General features: G+C 36.1%; 1 non-coding gene across 1 annotated transcript; it reads right to left on the bottom strand.

Moving 5' to 3' along the window:
* Positions 1-12,130: 12,130 nt before the first annotated feature.
* LOC132355068 (U2 spliceosomal RNA) lies at positions 12,131-12,321 on the bottom strand. Its single transcript, XR_009499521.1, has one exon. It is a non-coding gene; the product is annotated as a U2 spliceosomal RNA (small nuclear RNA).
* Between the last annotated feature and the right edge of the window lie 6,688 nt (positions 12,322-19,009).

The following is a 19,009-nucleotide window of genomic DNA, read 5'->3' as shown; positions in this document are numbered from 1 at the left end:
ACTTAGTCAACTGGATGGAGGAGAAGCAGGTTATTTACACACTCACATTCCACAGAAGGTATAGAACTCCTGGTATCTCGTTCGGTCTCCCTATTATTACCTCAGTGTCTGGGTGAGGTGGAACCCAGGTCACTAGCCATAGCTGTTGGGAAAGATCAGTAAAGAGGGACTGATCCTAATGCCTGACTTTTTTATTAAGATATAAATTTTGGCTTTAGAGTGACAATAAAGTGAATGCCTCAGAAAACAAAAATTAAAAAGAGTAACATAGTAGGGTTCAAAATATAAGTATATTTTTGTAAACTGTATATATAGAGGATGTGAAAGAGACTTACAAAATATTCTGTAAAAAGTTAACAGGGTTACCTCTGAGTGAAGAAATCATGTATGAATTTATATTTTATTTTTCTATTTCTCCTTTAGACTTTGCTAGTATTTTATAGCTGTATATTTATTATTTTTCTTTTTCTAAAATTTGAATTTTTTAAAAATTATTTATTTATTTATTTATTTATTTTAATTTATGGCTGTGTTGGGTCTTCGTTTCTGTGCGAGGGCTTTCTCTAGTTGCGGCAAGTGGGGGTCACTCTTCATCGTGGTGCACAGGCCTCTCACTATCGCGGCCTCTCTTGTTGCGGAGCACAGGCTCCAGACGCGCAGGCTCAGTAATTGTGGCTCACAGGCCCAGTTGCTCCACGGCATGTGGGATCTTCCCAGACCAGGGCTCGAACCCGTGTCCCCTGCACTGGCAGGCAGACTCTCAACCACTATGCCACCAGGGAAGCCCCTAAAATTTGAATTTGAATTTAGTCTAGTAGAGTCCCAATGTCACACATTTGCTGTTAGTTTCATGAATATTAAGGGGAGATCTTGTTCTAAATCAGAAGGTAAATCACCAAGATATACTGTGAATTTACTACTAGCCCCCAACTCTGCCAAGTGCTCAAGAGCAGTGAGTCTTAATTTTTTAAAAAAATTAGATTTGAGAATGCATAAAAGTTTTGAGCACTTTAGATTAGCTCGGTGCTTTGTGACCACCTAGAGGGGTGGGATAGGGAGGGTGGGAGGGAGACGCAAGAGGGAGGAGATATGGGGATATATGTATATGTATAGCTGATTCACTTTGTTATAAAGCAGAAACGAATACACCATTGTAAAGCAATTATACTCCAATAAAGATGTTAAAAAATGCATATCTGAAAATTAATACATTTTGCATAAAATTTAAGGGTGTTAAAAATCCCTGAAATCCAACTTGGGCCATTCGGTGCATCACACATTAAAATCTGAGGGTTGGAAAAAAATGTAAAACCCTATGTCTGTTCCTTAGTTTTTATCTAATTATGGAAACCAGTCCTATAGCCATGAAAAATTAAGCATTAAGGGAGAAGCAAATGAATGGATGGATGAATAAATGAATAAATTAGTGATTGTATATATGCATATATGCATATGTACAACATTTCTTCAAGGGAATATACAGTTAATAGATAAATGAGAAGGACTTATGTTGTATCAGCAAATTAGGTACAATTACACCAATTACACAAAGCAGCAGAATTATCTGTCAGGTAAACTGACCTATAAAATAGATTAATGCAATGGATCAGTATTAAGCTTTAAAAAGAAAATATAGCCCGAATAGTACTTGAAGTCCATCCCAATTTCCTAGATGTAATAATTCTACTTTGTTGTTATTGTTGCTGTTTCTATATGTAGAATAAATAAGGAGTGACATAAAAATAAATATTTGCTAGTCAATCCAGCAGTTGGCTTTGAGGTAGCATGGCATAGTGAAAAGAATTTGGAGTCTAAAACAATCTAAAATTTGAATGTTTTTATACCATTTGTTAAATATGGTTTTGGGGAAAAATCTTGACCTTTCTGAGCCTCAGTCTCCTCGTCTATAAAATGGGGATATTCTGGCTATTTATCACTGTGTACAAATTACTCTAAAACTCAGTGGCTTTAAGGGATAATATTTCATTACACCTCATTTTATTGAGAATCACTAATTTGGGCATGGCTCAGCCGGACAGTTTCTCTGCTCCATGAAGTGTTGGCTGAGGTCACCCATGTGTTATTCATTTGGGAGATTGTCTGGCCTGGATGGGTCCTAAATGGCTTCACCCCCTTGTCTGGCACCTTGTGTGTGGGATGTTTGGACTCAGCTAAGCTTAGATGATTGGAGCACCTACATGTGGGTGCTGTAACATGATACCCTCAGGGTAATTCGACTTCTTCATTGTGGCTTAGGGTTCTAGAGAGGTTTTAAGGGAAAGGAAATGGAAGCCCTCATCAGTCTCTTAAGGCCTCAGTCTTAGAAACTGGTAGAGCACCACTTCTGCTGTGTTTTTTCATCTTAGAAATCACAGAGACAACCTACATTCAAGGTGAGGACACAGACTCCATCTCTTGTTGAAAGAAAGGTCAGAGAGTTTATGGCCACCTTTTGTCTGCTTCAAGGAATAATATTTCCTACCTTATTAGATTTATTATGAGAGTTAAATAAAATTTAAAATATATGAATGAAGCTTAATGAAATACTTGAAAAAGTTAGAAAGCAAGCATGCTGCATGCTTATCTCCCAACAATTGCTCCTACAAACTACCTTATTTTCTGGAGTTTGTTTATCTCCAATCCTGCATAAAATTTCAACAGATATCATAAAACAGTTAGTCATCATCAGGTATTCAAAGGATATTTTCTTTTCCCAGGTTTTAATAACAGAACAGTCCATAAACATTTGAAACATTGAATTCTCATTCAATTAAAAACTTTTCTTTCCCTTTATCCTCTAGTGGGGATAGGCTGGGAATGCTTCCATTCTTATTTTCACTTCACATCTTCCAAGGCCAGGTAGTTGTTTTGTGACACAATAGAAGGTAAGAAGGGTATGGAACAAAGGAGGTCTTACTTGTACTTTTAATGTTTCCGTGACATCCACTAGATGTGGTGGATATCAAAAGCCGTTTACTTATTTCCTTTGTCACTTCTATGGATCTCTGATTTTAGCTCGTTGGTGCATGTGACAATCTCCACCTGGCCACACCCATCCCCCTCTAGCTTTTGCCTCTAGCTTCTTTATATCAAGGTCGCCTTAGTCTTTGGAGGAAGCAGATTGACATAGAGTCATTTTCAGGACAATCATGGCTATCCTCTTTCTGACACATGGAAATCACACGGGAAAACTCTGAAAGTTTGGCTTGCTTTCAGTGAAGACTTTTTTATTCTGCTGCTATAGGCTACTTCAGCTAGTCAAAGCTGCTAGCCTTTAGACGTCTTAGGCATGAATCAGATAGTAGTCACTGCATCCTTCAAATTGCAGGAGTTGCATACCAGACTCTCCAAATTCTTAAAGAATCTCTTCCTCTCAGGCAAGAGCAAAGTAATCTCCTCCCATGCCCTGTTTTTCACCATGGTTGACATCAAGAAGTGGAATATAGGACATACTGATAATTTTTCCAAAGCAATCCTAATGTTTGCTAATTCCTCACATATGTTATTTATCCCCAAAAAGGGTGGTGAGCTAAGAATTTCAATACCATTTTTACAATTTTAAGCATGCCATGCCTAGGCAATCTGACGCCTTGGCTTTTTGAAAACATGACCCCCAAAATTTTGATGCCCATTAAAAAGAGGGTCTATGTCTCCTCCTGTTGAATGCATGCAGGATTTCATCAATAGAATATGGGGAAAGTAACACTGTGTGACTTTTGATGCTGTGTCATAAAAGATGATGTAGCTTCTGCCTTGCTTGCTGAAACACTTACATTGGAATCCCTGAGCCTCCATGTAAGTAGTCCAAATCCCCTGAGGCAGCCATGCTGTGAGGCCACCTAGAGAGGGCACACTCAGCAATTTCAGTTTTCAGTTCTACTATTTGAGTCCTCCCAGCCCAAGTGTCAGACATGTGTGTGAAAAAGCCTTTAGAAGATTTTGGCTCACAGTTTTTGAGTCACCCCCAGCCCTGGAGTCAGTTGAGTGATCATATGTTGTATACGTATTTCTGACCCACAGAATCTGTGAGCATAATAAAATGGTTGTCTTATGCTTCTAAGTTTTGGCTTAGATGGTCACCCAGTAGTAATTGGAACAAGTACTGGCTGTGTGTATCTGTGTGTGTGTATGTGCGTTCATGCATGTGTTTGGTTGGGATCTCAACCAAATCTGAGTAAGAAAGAGTCATATTAATGTATGATTACATAAAGCACTTGGGATACATATGTACTTAATAAATAAAAGACAGCTGTTATTCTTCTTGAATAATACAAGGAACAAAATCTCTGCAAGACTGCTTCACTCTCAGTATGGCAAGATCCAGGAGATTTTAAAACCATTTTTCTAAAACATGCCAATAGGAATAAAGAAGGGCTACCCAGAGAGTCTGTGCCATTCCATGCTTTGTCAAAGCATTTACTTGTTTGCCTGTCACCATACTGCACTGTTCATATGACATGTGATCTGTCATATGACAAGGATCAGTATTTCTACTGTACACAGCCTGTTAAATGCAGATGATGGGGTTTGGGAGAAAGTGGCAGGACTGTATCCAAAGTAAATACAGGAAAATCTCATTTGATCAGAAAACAAAATGCCAAAAGTGAAGGAAATTCTTGAACAACATCTGCTACCACCCACTACTTCTTCTATCTTACTTTGAGTCTAAAGAATCATGAAATCATGGGGAGCTCTGGGGAAACAAATGTGGTCCTTCATGAGAGTTATTCAAGTCTTCAGACCTGCAGAAATTCACATGCATCAAAGGGACTCATCTGTGTAAGAAATGCATCATGCTTTGGTAGTGAATTTTCTCCTGACAGCTTGCAAGCAAACAGAAATTCTAGTTCAAGAAATATTTGTGCTTTAATCAACTGAAGAATTTCAGCCCTTTGATGAGCTCATATTTTTATATACTAAAGTCCAAATTCCTCAATACTCTACTATCTTGTAATGTATACCTACAGAGGTATTTGCTTAGCCCCTTGCCTTATTCTGAAAGAGATCCTTCTACAGTCATCATGGTGGTATGTTGACCTTGTATCAACAAAGCTTAAATTATCTCCATGCAAGAGACTAGCCAGGAAAATGTTCTTATCGCCTTATCTTGAGCCAACTACTTATTTCTTTATCAATCAATCAGATAAAAGGGACTACTGGGGACCACCACGACAAATGTATAAGGAGTTCTTTCAATATAATGTCAGGGACTAAGCAAAAATTTCATGAGTATCCACTATGAAAAGCAAAGAAAGACAAAATTATAGCCTATCAATTAAAGACAGTGTCAGCAGTGAGCATGGAGAATGAAGCCAACCCAGAGAGTAGAGCAAAGGCAAATGATAAAAAGGGAATCCTAATACCATTATAGTTCTGAAGTCACTCCTTTCTTGGAACCAAAGAGTTCCTTGACATGTGGGTTCATGAGATATCACATTAGGCTTATAAATATAATCATTCCTTTACTTGTTTAAGCTAGAAACAATGTGCCTATCTTGCTCCAAAAGAACCCTAATGCACTCATCTTTTAATATTCCCTCTTCACGCTCTGAACTTTAGCCACAAAAATGTCTCAGATTCCTGAATTTGATATTCTCTTTCTTCTTGCTAAGTGTTTACACATGTTGCTCTTTCTGCCTTCTCCCTTCCTTCTCCTTCTCCTGGGCTCACCCAGCTTATTCTTGCCCATGCTCTATAGCTCAGCTTAGAAATCACTGTGTTGGAAGCTCTTCTTAACCCCTCACATTAGACTTAAGTTCTCCTTAATGCTCCCATAGTTCCAGTATATTTCCTATCATAGAAGATATTTTACTATATTTGCCTGTGTCTTCCAATAGACCATAGGATATTTAAGATACAAGGACCTGGGTCATTCTTACCACTATCATATCTCCAGGTCCTGCAATACAGTCTGGCACATGTAGGGATTCAATAGCAATATCTCAAATAAATGTACAGATTTACTTTCAAAAAGCACTCTCTTGCTCTTTCTTGCTCTCTCTCTCTCTCTCTCTCTCTATATATATATATATGTATATATATATACACTAAAGATGCATAAATTACATTGGTTATAAAGGTAATGCATACAATAAAAATAGTGAAGTAAACAAAATGTGTTCTTTTTAGTCTGAATAGTTTGTGCTTCTCTGTTCTTCTGAGCTTGATTTCTTTCTTTTGTTCCAACTGAAATGCTTTTGTTTTTGTTTTTTACTGAATCTGCCATTCTTGAATGGCTTCTCATATTCAAGACCCTCTTATTTTCCTCTTTTCCAGCAAAACTCAACAATTTTGTGACCTATTCCTTCATATCCTTCTTGGGCCGGGACATTTATTGACACATTAGCACCGTAGCCATTGCTAGCATGCCTTTTCCAGTCAGTTCATATGCATGGTCTGAGTGATCTTCTGAAGGAAATGTCTCAATCAAAAAATATAACTCACTTCATAAGAAATTCATGCAAAGGTAACCCAGAGGGAAGGTAATATTTTTAAGCAGGTAAGACCCTGTATTCCTCAAATCAAATCAATAGCCACCCATCCTCCTCTATTGTAGGGTCAATCCCACCTATACATAATATCAGTGTATCTCACATATGTGAGGAGAGAATTATCAATTATCCTTATTTTTTTAAGGTCATAAGAATAAGTACCTTGTAGATAATCAAGCACAAGAATATTTATGCTGGCAATAAATAATAGGACCTAAGTAATTCCCCCAATCTGATTCTATTCTATTTAGCAAATTGCCCTTTCTCTTCAACACTCCTTAGTAGATATATTACTCAATGAAATATGGGTGTGGGGAAGAGCCAATAAAACTTGCTACACTTAGCAGAAGAGATGTGAATAGTGGTCAAAACTTGTACTTTCAGGATAGGTCATATTCTTTAATTTTTTTACTAAGCTCTTCAACAATCTTTTTTGGTGGGGTTTAAGGTTATCTCTGCTGCACTTTATTCATACCGTTTTACAGCACTTTACCATGTTGTGTCATAAATTTCTTTCTCTGTTTATGTTCCCCATGTAATTGCTCTGTTTTCAAGGACAAGGTCTTTGTTGTATTGATTTGGAATACTCAGTATCTGGTACTCTTCATGCACTCAGTAAAGTTTCGTGGTAAAATAAAGAAAATTCATTCTACATATTGTTATTTATGTGGATGCTTTAATAACATATAAAGTCTAGAATTCAAGTGATCTTTATTATTTCTCTTAAATCATTTCCTTCTGAAGATGCCATGGCATGTTAACCAGGGTTCTATTACTTACTAACCAGAAAGGAATGAACATGCATACCTCACCTGTTTATGTTAAGGAACAAAGGCTGATGGTGTGATTTTCCCACTGTCTTCCCAGCTGTGAATATGCTTACATCCATGATTTCTGTTCATTCTCTTGGGACTTCCTCGAGACTACTATCTGCAATTGTAATATATGAAAATTGTTTAATTAAAGAAGGTGTCTCTGCAATATTTAAGTGTCAGACCCTATGGCAGTTTGAAATTTCAAAATCTTGAACTTTGTTCTCTGATCTGATCTTTCTCTAGCCACTTGTTTGTACCTTTATTTTGTAATATTCTTTATGTTAAATTCCATCAGTTTTTCTGTGCATTTTATGTCTAGTTGCTTTTAGTTTCAATTACTAAATAAATTAGCTTGATTATTCAAGCTAATAAATTCATCTTGATTATTATATTCTACAGGTACCTTTTCTTCACCCATCTTTTTGTTCATTCACTCCTTAAACATTTATTAAGTATCTATTTTGTACCAGGCACTGGGCTAGAGATATAAAGACCACGAATGCAGTCAAGGAAAAAAAAAATGCAGATTTGAAAAAAACAAATAAATGCACTTCAGTTTTTATATGTTTTTAGGAGGGGTTTTTTTTTTTGGTCACAAATAACAAAGTCTCAGCTTGAACTAGCTTAAGAAAAAATGGGAACTGTGAGCTATGAGTGGCCCATTCTGGACAATATGCCCATCCTGAACTAATGGACTGTCCAACTGGCAGCAAGTGGGGAAGAGGCTCTGATTGGCCTAAGCTGGGTCATGAATCACTCCATATCAATGAACTGGGGCCACTGGGTCATGTCAAAGTTGTATAAAATGACTACTTCCAAGGTAAATATGTATAACGGGTAAGAAATAATTACTGGAAAATAGGCATGTGTAGGAAAAACTATTTTCTTAGCACAGTATTTGTGATAAGTTTAGGGAATTGTGTCACGTGTCACGAGTAGGTCGCATATTAGGAGATGAAGTCAGAGAAACCTTATGAATAAGGTGCACCTAGAGCTTAAAGTCTTGAGTGATAAATGTGTGTTTGCTGGATGGGTCAAAATTGAGAGTAGAAAACTCCCCAGACAAATGGAACAGCTGGAGCAAAGGCTTGAGAGTTAAAGAGCCTGATGAGTTATGGGCACAGTGTGTGGTCTTAAAACAGGTAATACCTGTGGGTGGAAGAAAAATGATTGAAGGGGGGATTCAGGATGAGACACATATTGGAGGGGCAGTGAATGGCCGGAGGATGGATTTATTCTGTAGATTAGCTACTTACAGAATTTTAAGGCACAGAACTTTTTTTCACTTCAATTAAAAACTTATGTGCAAATCCAATATATAAAAGAGGTAAAATATTGGCTTGCTCTGGCTGAAGGCAGAGGGTTGAGTAGGAAGCAGACAGAGCTGGCCCAACTTGCTCTCATCACCCCTTTAGTTTCCATGAAATATCTTGAGGACTACTGCTGTAAGCAAAGGAATCTGAAAGAGTTGTATTTTGGAAAGAGTTCTCTTTAACAGTATGGCTGATAGGGTGGAGACTCAAATTTGTGAGGAGATGATTTTAATAGCCCAGTTGAATGAAAAACTAAGACTATTTAAAGCTGGGATGAAGCGAAGAAGCATTATAAGACAGTCCCTTGGGAATAATAATTACCTAGCATTCAAAGATCTCAGTTCATAATGATACACACAGCAACATGAATGAATCTCAAATTCAGGCTTAGCAAAAGAAGCTGGACACAAAAATGTACATACTACATAATTTCATTTATGTGAATTTTAGAAAAAGCAAAAGCAATCTCTAGGGCCTAAAAACATATCAGTGATTGCCTAGGGCCATGCCTGGTTGTGATGGGGAATTGATTGCAAAGAATCACTGAGAACTTACTGGGCTGATGTCAGTGTTGTGTATCTTGATTGCAGTGTTTCATGAGGGTATGAAATTTTCAAAAATCACCAAATTGTATACTTCAAATGAATTAATTGTATTGTTTATAAATTATACCTAAATAAAGTTGATTTAAGAGGGAAAAAAACCCTCAATTCATAATTGGGTCTATTACTAAGTAACTGGGTGACTTTAATCAATCCAGTATATCCTCTAAGCCTCATTTTCTACAACTGCAGGATAGAAATAATGAATAACCCTACTCCAGCCTACCTAACAAGTTTGCTTGTCAAGCTAAAGCCAAATCGATAATGGAAAAAAAAGCACTTTTTACCAACCATAACAAAAGCTTAGAGATGTCATTATTGGATCAGAAATTTGAAGACTAGGATGATAATTTGTTCTAAATAAAGGGTCTGGGATTAGTCATATTCTACAGGGCTGGTGAAATGTTTGTCTACAAACTCTAAGTCATAATTCAATTCAAAATCAAATCAAAATTATCCTGGTCAATTTTTAAAAGAGATAAAGAGATTAAATGATGTAGAATGTTATTAATTTTCCTCAAATTTGGCTACAGAAGAAAATAATGAAAAGACATAATTTATATATTATTCTTAAAATAACTTTGTTTCATCACTATCAAGGAACATTTATAAACCATTTACTATTCATGAAGCTGTGTGTGCTTAAAAAGAAATATGACATGTGTTAAGTTTAAATTAAATTTCATTTTAAAGTATTCATGATTTAATGTTAAAGCTACCACAGGGAAGCATTCAGGAGCTTAAATCTAGAATAATAAATTCTATAGCAAATATAATATAGCATGGATATCCTACCTTAAGATAGCATGAATAATTTGCATTAGATTTCAATATACTTTTACAAGAAAATAAAGGAGTTTGGACATAGCTTTAAAACTCCAGAAGTTCAGATGAAATGGGTGAATAAGTAGAACAGGAACTCCAGGAATCACTTTCTTATGCTCCTGGAAAAGTAAAAGTTGTTGTAAGAAACAAAAACAAAAACAAACAAGCAAACAAAATCTTTTAACTCTGCTTGTGGTCTTGTAATGTCTGGTTTGTGCCTGATTCCTGTGGAAAGGTGCGTTCATTATCTGAGGAGAGGCATCACAGTTTGGCATTTTGTAAATTTTCTGTAGTCCAGGCTGTTATCCTCAGTGTTTACAGTCTCCAAACTTAGTTTTATAAAGCTATCAGGAAGTAATATATTTTGTAGCAACAGATCCCCATAAAGTGAGTTTGAAAGTGATGAATAGAGCAAGAATACCAATAGAATAGCTTGTTATGAGAAGTATAAACACTGTAAGAAAACAGTAGGTGAACATTGTCATTCCATTTCCTCTAGAACATAATTAGAATAACACTTGGTGGGCATGAAAATACAATAAGAGGCATTGGAAGAATTGGAATCAAGCTAAGATAATTTGTCAAGATAATGAGAATAATTTGTGATAATGAGAATGGTCTTTCCAATGGGATAGAAGTTAGGAGTACTATAAGGCGCTTTACTGAGGCTCCTCCCTGGTGGCCAGTGTTTCAGTGAAGTGGACAATCTTGCCTTTGTGACTCTTCCTTTATTATTCGGCTGTGGCAGACCAATCCCTGGTCACTCTCAATTGATGAACTCTTTCTTTATAATTATTAATATATTCAATTAGATAACATTGAATATGAACACTCTGAATCATGATATATTAGACCTTACAGATACTTCTTTGCCTTCTTGGAGGGCAGTCATGTTTGTATCATTTGCAATTTCTTTATTTTCTTAAAAATGACAAGAATTACAGGTTTTTTAGGAAATACGTTTTGTCATTTTTGTATCTCTTATCTCTCAAACGCTAAAGTTCTAATCACATGCTTGACACGTAATTGTTTATTAATTGATCAGCATGACTCAAAGTGAATTCTTTCCCTATCAGTTCAAACTATTATCCATATATTTAACATGGTGAATGATTAAAAATAAATATATACATACAATATTTCCTGAGTAAACATTTATTTATAGTCAATCCTGGTGTTATACCAGAAAACTTATTTCAGTCTTTCTTTTCCTTTAGAATAAAACATTTATTCTCTGTTCATATCAGTCAAGGGTCTGTTGCAAGTATCAGATAAGCAGAAAATAAGTGATGCACTAAGAACATTGTTGGAAGGGTTAGAGGACCGGCTACAGACTGAGGATGGAAGATTACTTCCAGAACACCGTCATAGAATGGCCACTAGGGGCGCTGCTGCCTTCTACTCAGGATGCTTAGGAGTCAGGGAGCTGTTCCTCTAACTTCTCGCTCCAGGATCAATCCAGCTCTGCTCAAGTCTGAAGGTCAAGATGTTCTCACCAAACTCTCAGCTCTAAGGCCCAACCACCTCAGCTCTAGTTGTGAAATAAATGAGAACCACGCCAACTACTAGCTTCAGGAGCACATTATCGCAAATATGTTTCATGCCAGTAAAATGGATGTTCTGCAGGCTCCTTGCCTTCTCCCTCTAAATGCCTGCAAATGTGGGGAACAGCTAATGGAACCTCTGATAAAGCTACTAAGGAAAATTCACACTCCTCCTCCTTGTGGGCCAGTAGAAACAGAAGAATTCCCAGGAGGGGGACTGTGCATCACTTGTTACTTCCAAATCTCATAAGGGTGTATATTGGCTTATCAGAAGCTAGGTCATAGGTGGGACTGAGCTGTCAGGGTGTTTGGGAAGCAGGATTGAGACTAGGGTGAAGCAAGAGAGACATCCAGGGCACAGAGTTTAAGATGGCACTCACTGGGCTTCCCTGGTGGCGCAGTGATTGAGAATCTCCCTGCCAATGCAGGGGACACGGGTTCGAGCCCTGGTCTGGGAAGATCCCACATGCCGTGGAGCGACTAGGCCCGTGAGCCACAACTACTGAACTTGCGCGTCTGGAGCCCGTGCTCCACAACAAGAGAGGCTGCGACAGTGAGAGGCCCGCGCACCGCGATGAAGAGTGGTCCCCGCTTGCCGCAACTAGAGAAAGCCCTCGCACAGAAACGAAGACCCAACACAGTCATAAATATAAATAAATAAATAAATAAGTTTTAAAAAAAAGATGGCACTCATTCTACAGTTGATCTTAGCCAAAAGGCCGAGAAGCGATGATGGCACTCATTCTAAGGTGCCAATCCTGTACTTGCACAAGCCTTAGAGTGAATGCATTCTTAAATATGGGGGACTGGACTCCTCACTTGTCTCACTCTAGTCCTGGCCATGCTGAGAAGCCTTTAGCAAATGGAGTGGTTTGGAAGAGAGTTCACAAGCCAGTCTGCAGTACTGGCCACAGTCTGAAACTTGTCTGCTTAAGATTCAGCCAGTCCTTTCTCCTGTAGTCAAACTACCAACAACAACCCAATGGCCACACAAAGCCATTATGTGTGCCTTTGTCTACTACAATACAACCATCTCACAAATAAATAAAAATTCAACACCTTTTCTCCATTTTAAGTGAAAGACAACTGTTATCACCTGTAAGATACCCAAAAGAAAACCAAATGCCCTGAGACCATAACATTCAGTAATCTGCTTATTTTATCTCTTTGTTCAAGAAGCCTGGTAGCCATAAAAACATGGTTCTGATCAATCTGATTCATGGTAAAAAATAACTTTTTGCTATTCTATATATCATTTTTTAACTGGGAAAGAAATTATTTCTGTATTCTTTCATAATTTAGAGTCATCTCGTAGATAAAGTGTCAAAAACAAATTAAAACCATGATTCAGCCTTTGTGCCTAGTAGGAGAAAACATGATCAGAAGATATTGCTGCAAAGTTCCATAGATAAATAATCCGAGATATGAGGATGCTACTGAAAGTTTCTTGAAGTACTTTTCCCTTTTAACAAAGAATACACAGAGAGCTTACCTAGGATGATACTAAGCATTTAATAGAGGAGAAAGAATCAAGCCTATTTGCCTGTAAAGTAATTTCTCAGCTGACTGACTTGTGAAAGCATACTCAAGAGGAAAATTTTCCTTAATAAGACACTAAAAAGACAAAACATGCATGTAACACAGTACCAGTAGAGTCCAACGGCAAAGATAAGGTGAGGAAGACAGGGCGTGTCGGAGGGGTGAGGGTGAGAACTGCAGTTTTAGGTGGGGTGTCCGAGGAATGCATTACTGAGAAGGGGGCTTTCTAGTAATAACCCCAAAATGAAGGAGGAAAGTGTAACGCTTGTAGACATTTTGGGAAAAGGGTAGAGGATCCAACAAATGAAAGCACTGAAGTAGACACGCCTTCTGCAGTGTCACGCATGCCTGGGGTTGTGGGCGGGAGCGAGGTAGGGAATGCAACGGCAGAGATAATAAGAGAGCTGGGTATGGCCTCAGTTCTGGCCATTTGTAAGGACTGGTCATTTAAAAAAAAACATTCATTCAGGACCCAAAAAATAGAGCAAAAAACATAAACAATAAATACAGGCACTTCCTTAAGCTGATATAGGAGACCTACAAAAACATCCAGAGTGCGTATTATATTTAAAGATAAAGTATTGAGTTAAGTATTCTGACTAATTGGATTTTATGATTGTATTTTTGATGATTTTTATAGGGGATTTTATATTTGAACCACAAATATATAGCAAGTCTGTTAAACAGATTTATTTTTATTTGGAATAAAAGTCTGTATATTCCAAGTTATGAAGACAGTCTTCTTTGTTATAGAAACATTATTTTTATTGCCTTTCACATTTAGATTTTCAGTACATCTGGGATTGATGTTAGTATATGGTATGAGGTAAGGTTAAAATTTTTTTTTTCCCATTAAGATATACAATTTATGTAGACCATTTATTAAAAAGTCCATACTTACCCACTGCTCTGCAGGGTCACTCTTATCATAAATCATCTAAGCGTGAATAGTCCTACTTCTGTAGTCTGTGTTTTTCCATTCGTCTGTTTTTCTACTCTTGAGCCAGTACTAAACTCTGTACATTATTGTTGCTGCATATTAAGTTTTGTTATTCTACCTTGATCTTCATTAAAACAATCTTGGCTTGCCTTAAGCCTGTTGCAGTTCCACAAAAAAAAAAAAAAAAAAAAAAAAGTAAAAGAAACAAAAGTATAACGATTAGAAAGAAAAAAGAAAAATCAATATTGCAGATGTTGCAGATGATATGATTGCTATTAAAAATAATGAATCCACAGATAAAAATATTAGAATTAATAAAAAATAAAGGATAATGGGTATTAAGTCAATATTCAAGATAAAAGCAACGATTGATTAGAAAATGTAATCTAAAATAAACCATTTACTACATATAGGGAGGAAAAACATGATATTTAGGAATAAAAAACTAGTTTAAGATTTTTATGAAGAAGATTGCTATATTTATCTGAAGATATTATAGAAAACCTAAATATGGAGGGGTGTTCATATCTTTAGATTCACTATACTAAAAATGACACCTCTCCGTAGACCAGTATTCCCACAGGATCTTTGTGGAAATTTACAACTAAGTTTTAAAATTATTTGGAGGTATAAAGTGTCAAAAATAGCCCTGAAGAAGATTTTCTTTACTATAAAAAATTACTATGAAACTAAAATTATTTTAATAGTATAGTATTGGCTTAAGGATAGAATTCGAGAAAAATGGAACAGAATAGAAAGTCCATAAATGGTCATATCTGTATATGAAAATATAATTTAACTTATGACATAGTTGTCAGAGCAGATCAATGGAAATAAATGGTTTTGAATTATTGTTTATCCACTTGGAGAAAAAAATGTCAAATTAACTCTCTACATCATTCAAGAATCAATTCCAGATAGAATAAATATTTAAATGGGAATGAAAACCTCTATAATTATTACAGGACATTTTTTACGACCTCAGGGCAAGGAAAAGTTTATTAAACAAAAAACAGAAAATGCAAATCATTTAAAACAGACTGGGAAAATATATTACTAGATTAAAATAACTTCTGATCACCACAAATACCATAAAGACCACAACATACAAGCTAAGGACTGAGAAAATTCTCACAACATATATAACCAATAAAGGATTATTACCCCACCAATCAATCAACAAGAAAAAAAAAAAACAACCAATTAAAATTGAACAAAAAGCACAGACATTTCATAGAAGAGGTATATGAATGACCTTTGAATACACAGAAAGATGCTCAAGCTCATTAGCAACCACAGAATTACACATTGCTGTCTCAGTAACACATTGTTTTACAGCACTCTGTGTTGTCAGGAGTGTGGGGCAATGAGAACTTTCATCCGCTGCTCATCAACTGAAAGTTGTGGCAAACACTCTGGAAGACAGTTCGCCAGTGTCTAGTAAAGCTCGGAAAATCCTGCACCAGTACAGAAGAAGGTAATTTACAAGGCAGGATTGTTTGTGATAGAAAAAAAAATTTAACATTTTAAATGCTGATCAGTTGTAGAATAGATTAACAATTGTGCTAAATTCATACAGTATGATAATATTCAGCAATGAAAATAAATTGACTACAGCTATGCACTGGGTTAATCTAATTCCCAAAAACATAATATTGGGAGGAATATATCACAGAACCACAAACAGTATAATTCCATCATTTAAAAAATTTAAAAATAGACAACACTAATTATATATTCTTTACAGCCACCTATATATGTGGCAAAAACGATAGAGAAATTCAAGGAGCTGATTAGTACAAAAATAAGAATGGTGGTTTCCTCTTGAGGTGAATGGAACTAGCGTGATTGAGGAGGGACACACAGGGGACATAGTTGAAGCTCCTAAAATACTAGCCATGGTATCTCTTAACTTGGGTTGTGGGTCTCCAGTTATTCCTTTAGTTAATAGTCTTTAAATTTGAATATGTGCTTTAAAGCTCTCCAAACTTAAGGTATGTTTAACAGTAAAGTATTTTACACAAATAAATGGGTAATTTTTATCTATTTATCCTTGTAAAATAAAGACTTTGAGGTTTCTAAATTATTTCAGCACTCACCTTACATAAAATACCTCTATGATTCCACTCACCCTGGTCTCCAGCTTTATTTGATTAATTCGCATGCCAAAATTTTTCAGATTTCCTCAAAAATCTACATCCACTTACAGAGCTGTATTCTTTGATCACCTAAGAAACTCATTATCTGGTAGAGGAAAAGTCAAATGAAAGGAACTTTATCAGTATGTAATTATCCTCAGTTTCTCCTGTTTCAGCACAGGGAATTGAAGAACTGCTGGATTCTGAATCAGATGATCTGCCAGGTATTTATAGACATATCTCAATTAATTTTCATGAACTCATAATGCATCTGTTAAACTTCTATTTTGCAAATAAAAAACAGTCTCAGGAATGATTAGGTAATGTATGCCTGAGTACCCAGCTAATAAAGGATAGAAGAGAGAAGTAATCTCTGGTTTTCAGGTCCTGAAGCCATAGCTCTTCCCACTGCATATGGCCACCCTACAAGGAGACTGGGATTGCCAGGTGCCAGAGACATCAAGCACAGTGCTTTCGATGGATTAAGAGCTTAATGCATAGCTGATGGATGAAAGAATAAATAAATGAGTTTCCTGAAAAATATGGTCCTTACCTGAACATTGGTTTTTATTTTCTTAGTCTGTGGATCTGTCTCTCACCTTCGATAATGTGTCTGTATAACCCTGGACCACAGAAGTTCATTTAATAATTGGAAATCACACTTTCTCATACATAGAGCATTTTAAACAACATGCTAAATAAACAAAGTTACCATAATTCAACTCTTTTAACTGTTTTCTCCCCCTTTTTTATGATACTATATTGTGCCTTAGAAAACAGGACTGTAGCAACACACTTTACTAGTGGTAACTACTAATGATAAGTACTGCTATGAAAATTACAAAGGATAAAAGTTTCAAGTTATAAAAAATGAATTAGGTCTCTGTTACAAATTCTATAATTTCAAAATGCTGCAAAGTGATTGTATCACAACCATATTGTGGTAGATGGAGGAAACTTTTACTTTTTAACATAAGATTTCCTCAAACTCAAACTATACTTAATTGAAGAGTCTATCTCTCCCTTTCCATTGAAGTAGCTATGCCTGTTAAATAATTATTGTGCTTCAACAGCTTCTTAATTTATAAGCAAGATCAGTTGGATAAGCAAGCATCTGTACTATTCCCCAAGACCTCTATCCACCAGCTTGGGAATGTTTTGCTAATAGAATCACAAGGCTTTTATTGTAGAATTAGTGAACTGGAGAAGAACATTTATTTGCATGTCTTACATGTAGTATTTTTTAAGCCTATAAATAATGAAATAAAGTACTTGGATTTTGTCTGAAAATAATTTCTAGGTGCTTTAGGGAATTGGTGCCGAGAAAGAGCCTGCTCAAGGGCTTGCTGACTGTTTTCATGTGTCATAAAACAGATACAGACTAACTGTCCCCCATTTTAAATAGTAAAGAAAGACAGACTTTTCATCTTTTGAGTAATTTGTATTTAATATTGATGAAATGATCAATCTGAACAATTTCACGATTCCTTCCTCACTGCCTCTCTCCTTTCTTCCTTTCTTTCTTTTTTTCTTTCTTCCTTTCTTTTTTTCTTTCTTTTCCTTCCTTCCTTCCTTCCTCCCTCCCTCCTTCCCTCCTTTCTTTTTCTTTCTTTCTTCCTTTCCTTATTTCTTTCTTTCTCCCTTCCTGCTATCCTTTATTCACTCTATTTTTCTCTTCCTTCTACTCTTTTCTAACAGGCAAAAGACAGCAAAAGCAGAATTTTTAAATCCTATTATTGCAATAGAAAAAATAAGCTCTGGGTTTTGAATAATGGAGCAATTTTAAGAAAAATTTGGTCCTGACAGTAAGCTGGTGTATTAATTTGTCAAAAAATTTATAATTTGCAGTGTCATACTCTCAAAACAATAAAGAAAATTCAATGTAGCTGAAGACCCCTAAGCTAAGAAATAGTGCAGACATCAAATGCAGGCCCTAGTCTCACCTCACCCTAGTTGTATAATTTTAGGTAGCTGATTCAGTATCCTCATCTACAACATAGAGTGTTTATTGAAGGAAACTCAAATGAGATTTTTCATGTCAAAGCAAGTTAAAAATGGCAAAGCTTCATTCATATACATGCAAGACATTATTATTTGAGAAGAAGAGAATGTTTCTTTTCTACACTTTAATGTTTGCAATTACAATGGCTGTAATATTTCCTGGATTTACTGTAATTCTATTTGGCTTTTTGAAGAAGAGTAATTAGAGAATGGAAGTCTTCCAATCTGGCCTTTTGATAAAAAGTTGATATATTTGATGTTGTGGATACTCATATGAGAATATCATTTTACCTAAAGCAAACCAGCAGAATGCTTTGCCTTACAGCAGTAATCCTATTTAGTATTCAATTTGTCAGCTGTGTCACAATCAGGAATATTTTAAACTGATTTTATGTTAAATTCAAATGCGGAATGCAGAGTACATAAATATTTCTCCAAGCTATCAAATAAACCAAATTCTTAGAGTGACAATAAAGATATATGTATATATTTTACAAGATTAAACCTCTTCTGGTTTCATTTTTACTGTGATTCCATAATACCCTCTCATTTAACTTGGTTGGTTGGTCTGCCCATACGGGTGAGTATAAGTTTTTAGTTCTTGGCCTGCCCTCTCTAGCCTGGTATGATCAAGACCAAAAAAAAAGAGCTTGCCTTTGTTTCTTTTCACTCAGCGGAAAGCAAGTGAAGATTCTGGGCCGGGAGTGGATAGGCTCAAGGACACTGGCATCTTTACTTGGCAAAATTTACTTGCTAATTGAAACAACTGGAAGAAAAGAAAAGGTCAGAGAGAAGGTCTCA

Source organism: Balaenoptera ricei, chromosome 1 (assembly GCF_028023285.1).
Source record: "Balaenoptera ricei isolate mBalRic1 chromosome 1, mBalRic1.hap2, whole genome shotgun sequence".
Taxonomy (NCBI): Eukaryota; Metazoa; Chordata; class Mammalia; order Artiodactyla; family Balaenopteridae; genus Balaenoptera; species Balaenoptera ricei.
This window is presented reverse-complemented; position numbering and strand designations above follow the sequence as displayed.